Source organism: Halichoerus grypus, chromosome 8, assembly GCF_964656455.1.
Source record: "Halichoerus grypus chromosome 8, mHalGry1.hap1.1, whole genome shotgun sequence".
NCBI classification, from domain to species: domain Eukaryota; kingdom Metazoa; phylum Chordata; class Mammalia; order Carnivora; family Phocidae; genus Halichoerus; species Halichoerus grypus.
This window is the reverse complement of record NC_135719.1, coordinates 92,866,726-92,872,725: the sequence shown is the minus strand read 5'-3', so window position 1 is coordinate 92,872,725 and position 6,000 is coordinate 92,866,726. Positions and strand designations below refer to the sequence as shown.

Sequence of the window (6,000 nt, the reverse complement as noted above, 5' to 3'; positions counted from 1 at the left end):
CTATTTACTTCTCTCACCTGCCATGAGGACAGGGACTATGTAAATTGTTCACCTCTGTCCTATCAGCACCTAATACAGTGGACGACACATGAGTCTTTCAGGAAATGAATGTGAAACGTGTATGTAGTCATGAAGCAACAGCGCTCTAAGACCAGGCCTGGGTGGACTGGGTGTGGACATTCCCAGAGGGGCCTGAGCAGAGACGTTGGTTCTAACACTTTTTCCACTGGGATGACTGGGGTTGGGCCTGGGTTGGGGGAGTTCATAAACCTTCATTCCTGGCCCTGAATTAGAAACAAACCCATCTTCAGGGGAAGAGGCAAGAGGAAATCTAGCATTTTCTTGGGAAATTTCTTCTCATTAAGTTTACTCTGGGTCATTTAGTTCTTTATGCCCAAACAGGTTAATATGCTCATCAGTAACAGTGAGTGCTCTGATCTTATACTGGTTTAAAATAAAGACAGGGATGACTATACTTGACAGAAGAAGATGAGCCATAAGAATTCCAGTGTTAAGAAACAATAAACATTCTAACACTTTATAAACTTGAGGATATCCCCCTTTAATTTCATCATTAGATAGAAGTGATGAATATTACATCTCCATTTTTCTGAAGCCGTATTCCCCAGAAAAAGATAGTTCAATTTATAAAAGATTTGAGAATGAAATCTCGAAAGGCTAAGGGAAACTTCCTATGGGAAAATAAAGTTCCTCAAACACGGACAAAGGAAGAAGAGATGGGAGGAAGGTGTGAAGGTGGTAAGTGGCTGTCTTCCATTTTGACTGTGGTCTGGACTAGAACTGGCCTGAAACTGCTGCAGGATGTATTAGGTTAGGCACGAGGGAAAGTGAACAATTGAGAGACCCAACTCACTCTTTCTCTCTCTTTACACACACACACACACACACACACACACACACACACGCTAGCAGATCGATTTATATCTACTTTGTTTAAAAGCAGCTCCAATTCAAAAGAGAAGAGGGAATGTCAGACCACTTTCCGAGGCAACTTCAAACATTAAATAACTGAGACTTTTTTTTCTTCCTCTAGCAGTTCCTTTTGCAAAAAGAAGGTGACCCTACACGGTTGGGTTGCTCTTGTTCAGAGATTTGTCAGCATTGTTTTTTCCACTTTCAGAGATGCTTTGAGAAACTGTGAAGAAAGAGTGACAATCACTGATAACACCAACACCATCATCGGAAAAGGAACCACGCCGGTATGTGTGCCCTCTGTACCGTGTGTTAGTAAGAGGTGGTGGGACTAGAGGGGCAGCGAGGGCCGAGGGTTTCTCCCTGTTATTATGTATTGGGAGCCAGGCTTTAGGAAAGATAGATCTTACTGTAAATGTTTGCTATTCAATTTACCAGCACCAGCCAGAGCGAGGACTAATGGATTTCAAGCTAAAGGCAGATTTAAGCGAATGTAATTTAGGCAAGGAATTGCTAAAATTTAGAGCATTTGACCAGGGAAGCTCAGACAAGGATTTGTGCATTTTAGATAGCTGGCTTAGAAAACCAATTGGAAATGTCCTTTTCAAACCTGAGATTCCGTGATGCTGTGATTTATGTGCATGGGGGGGGGGCACACTGTGTGCACGATACCAGCTGCGGCCGTTCACTGCTCGGAGAACCCCCGTTCCCTGGGCTGTGGCTGCCCACTCCGCAAGCTCTCTGTCCGCCGGCACAGCATCTGCGGCGAGAAGGGTTTTACGGCCTGCCCTGACCTTTTTGTTGCTGATGTTGTTTAGAGTGGGCTGGGGGCGGGGAGGCAGGAGGAAAGAAGAGAAGTGTCCCAGCTGGGAGCGCCCTCCAAGGAGGGAGCCCTTATCCCACCTAGAAAGGTCCACAGTTCTCTGACTCGTGCTTCTGTGATGGAGGAAGCACTTCAGCTGCGCTATGCCAGAATGTTACCGTTTAACTCTTTTCTGCCCTTTTTTGGTGTAGTCTACCCTGTGCCTGCAGTTTTCTTTTCTATTGTTATTGTATGTTTTTCTAGCCGTTCCCTGAATCTTTAGGACCCGAATTTCTCCCTCTGGCCCTTGGCCTCTACCACAATACTCATTTTTCATCATGAGTTTTCATTTCTAGGCAAAATTGAGGTTTGGGGTAAATGTGTCACCAAATGATAAAATGTATGGTTGTGGTATATTTATCTGTCAGTCCTTTCATTTATTAAAAAAAAAACAAAACAACACTAAAGCCATGATTATTGTAAAAAGAAAAGAGTTAAAAAGTTGTTTAAAAGCAAAGTGATGGGGGCACCTGAGTGGGGAAGTTTGATTAAGTGTCTGACTCTTGATTTCCGCTCAGGTCATGATCTCAAGGTGGTGAGATCGAACCGGACTCAGGCTCCCTGCTGGGCATGGAGCCTGTTTGGGATTCTCTCTCTCTCCTAAACAAACAAAAAAACAAACAAACAAATAAAATCTTTATATATATATAGGCGCCTGGGTGGCTGAGTCAGTTAAGCATCTGCCTTTGGCTCAGGTCATGATCCCAGGGTCCTGGGAGAGAGCACCATGTTGGGCTCCCTGCTCAGTGGGGAGCCTGCTTCTCCCTCTGTCCCTTCCCCTGCTCATGCTAAATAAATAAATAAAATCATATATATATGATTTTTTTGCTTATATATATATGCGCAAAGTGATGGCCAGTTGTATTTTTCTGGTGGCAAAAAGGAAAGCGCGCTGATTTTGGAATGAGGAAAGTTGGGTTCAAAGAGAGGTTCTGCTGTTTGTTGACTGTGGGTCCTAACAGCTCAGTAACACTGAGAGTTACCTGTGGCGGCCTGTGGAAGGGCCTGCAGAAAGTCGTCACCAATAAAGGGGAGGAGACTTTCGCACTGGATAATTAGGAATAGGGGGACGATTATGGTTTAAAAATGCCTACACATGGGGCGCCTGGGTGGCTCAGTCGTTAAGCATCTGCCTTTGGCTCAGGTCGTGATCCCAGGGTCCTGAGATCGAGCCCCGCATCCGGCTCCCTGCTTGGCGGGAAGCCTGCTTCTCCCTCTCCCACTCCACCTGGTTGTGTTCCCTCTCTTGCTGTGTCTCTGTCTGCCAAATAAATAAATAAAATCTTTAAAAAATAAAAATAAAAAAATAAAATAAAAATGCCTACACATTTTCTCTTTGCCCCCACCAATACCCTCCCAAATACTAAATCTTAAAAACACCATACTGAATCTTAAAAAAAGAAAAAGAAATAAAGGAAATACCCCAGGAATATATCAAATCTGATGCTGCTTTATTTAAGGCCTTTAGAATAGATGATACATTCTATGAAATAAATTTTTTCTAGAGCTGAAATGCAAAAACACTGCATCATTTTTATGAAAAATCAAACTCATCTAGGAAAGCTCTTCCTTCCCTCACACAGGGCCCTCGCCCCTCTGAAATCCTCCCCTCTGCTGTGTGCTTCAACCCCTAGAGGGCAGCATGCCCTCAAAGAAACTCACCCAGGGCCCAATTAGAAGCCATTTAAATGGCAATTACCTTCTGGAATTGTTTCTTAACAACCTTAAAAAAAGATCTTAAAAAATCTCATTAGAAACACTAAAGAATGAGAGTATTAGCAATTTCTAATGACTGTCACAGAAGTATGTTTTATTGACACCATCACATAAATAGTATTTCGATTCCTGGGAAACTAAGAGACCTGGTGAATCATCCTTATCTTTACTGAAGGAATTCGGCTCAGAAAGAAGCACCCCTGGTTTCTCAGATGGGGTTGCTTCTTCTCAAGTGATTTCCTGTCATAACCTCTCCTCGCAGCCTCTTTTCAAAGCTCAGAGTGATATGGCGAGAATTAGCCGTCCCTGCTCTTCCTCATCCCACCCACCTACCTCCTTCACTTTCCTTCATTCTCAGCCCATTAAACATAGGGGCACTTCATACACTTGAGACTGGGTTCTCAGTCGCCCTTCCTTGGTTTCTAGGATTCACTTTCGCTTTCCCTCACTGACACCTTCATCACTGCCTCCCCTGTAGTGGAGAAGACACAGGCCCCACCACACCCGGACCCCAAGCCGCCCAGTGATACAACACAGCCCCACTGCACACGGCCCTCAGAGACTCCAGGCCAGATCCACCCTGTTCTACACCGGGGGCTCCGCTCAGCCTCCTCGGCACCTGCCCTCTCTTCAGAAGCCCTGGGTTGTAATCCAGGTTCAAACACTAATCGAGACCTTGTGCTTCTAATGTGCAAGATGAAGGATGAAGCCAAGAGCCTTCACACACCTTCTAGAGAGGCAGATAGGGATTACCAGTTACTTTGACACCAAAATCATCTTGGAGAACAGGTAACGCAATTTCTCCCATTCATGGGAACTTACTAGTGAAGCGTCTATGCTAATTCTGCTTTGATTTTGGGGTTTTTGGTGTCTCTTTCCATCTTTTCTCAAACAATGTGTGGGTTTAGGCGGATAAAACAGTTTTCATCTATGTATGGGATGTTGTCAAAACAGGACACCAGAGGGGGTTTTGTTTTTTATTGATGAAAAAAATCCCCCCAATATTGAAAGGCAGTATCCATTAATTCAATCGAACATTATTTTCATAAGCAAATATGTTTGAAAAAATTAGCAAGTAAATACATAAATAAATTACCTACATTGAAAGCTGTTACTGGCAGATATGATAACATGTTTCCTGTTAACTAGTTTACATTTCTTTTGAAGTGAATTTCTGGCTGACAGTGTTTATGTCACAGATGGTATCCTCACCTGCTTCATTAAGGCCTGTTTAGAATACAGTTCTAATGTAGGTTTTATTCCATGTAAAGCCACCTAGAGATAATTTTAAATGATCATATCGACTAACAAACACGTAATCAAGAAGCTCTTAAAATTTTATTAAAATTCAAGTCTTTCACCATTAGCAAACCCGCTTCATTAACATATTGATAGATAATGTTCCAGCTCATAATTAGCGTGCATTTTCTTTGCCTCATTGTAGTTGAAAGAATTCAGGTGGAGTTTGATAAAAAAGTTTTTTTTTTTTCTGTCCACAAAGCACCTGGGGGAAACAACAGAGGCTCCTGACCACCATTTCCATTTTAATCATTTGCTTCCTCCTGCTCATAATTTTCTCTCCTTGAAACTCCGTCTTTTATTTTCCTCAAATTCAGGCCTCTATGGATTATAGACATGATAAACAATGAGCTACTTGCCAATGGGCATGGATTTGGCCTACTCCCTGAAGGGTCAATTAGTACCTGTGGGAGAAACCCCAGGTACAAATCGTATTTTCATTTAGAGTTTGAGAGAAGTGGGAACATTAACCCTGAAAAGAAGCTCATCTTTTTCTTTAAAATAAAAAAAAAAAGATTTTTTAAACCACTTATTCAGAATGTGAGTGTGTAGAACAGAGAATATAGCCCATGTCTAAGTTTCTGTTAAAAGAGTGATATCCATGTCAAGGAATGGTATCTTACAGAGAGGAATGATTTCGGGAGCCACCTAGGGAGGTTTTGTTTTTGTTTTTAATGATCACAAAATTAGATTAAGGCTATCACTGAGATCCTTGGAATAAAGCCACAGTATTATTTTTGAAATATTCTCACTTAAGTGATGTACTAGTTGTGACACATTAGCAATAAAGAATGGAACTAGTTTTATCTCTTAAGATCGTAATCTCATCTTAAAAGGGAAAATGATATTTATACTAAAAATAGCAATTATAGTCTAATATAGTCTGAATGTTTATTAATTCTATTTCCCAAAACTGTTTGGAAACCACACCATTCTGTAACTTTAGAGCTTATCTGTGACATGAGGCAGAAGCTGCTCACACATTCTAGGCGTATTGGAACCTCTTGTATTGGTTTTACTGATCAGGAGTACACATTATAGTCCTGCTGCACTTCCAATGTCTTAGGCCTTAGGGAACATCTATCTGGTCGCCCCATTCGTTTTATCCAGGAGCCAGTTCAGGCCCAGAGAAGTTCATTGACTCTGTCTAGGTCTCTCAGCTTGTTAGGGGCAGAATTGGGGATAAACTT

At 42.1% G+C, this 6,000-nt stretch overlaps 1 protein-coding gene across 1 annotated transcript in view; it reads left to right on the top strand.

The window, feature by feature from the left end:
• Positions 1 to 1,147: 1,147 nt before the first annotated feature.
• NKX2-1 (NK2 homeobox 1) overlaps positions 1,148 to 6,000 on the top strand; it is a 46,104-nt gene continuing 41,251 nt past the window's right edge. Inside the window, exon 1 of the mRNA XM_078078736.1 lies at positions 1,148 to 1,220. The gene's annotated coding sequence lies outside the window, so the exon portion shown is untranslated. The remainder of the gene's footprint in view (positions 1,221 to 6,000) is intronic.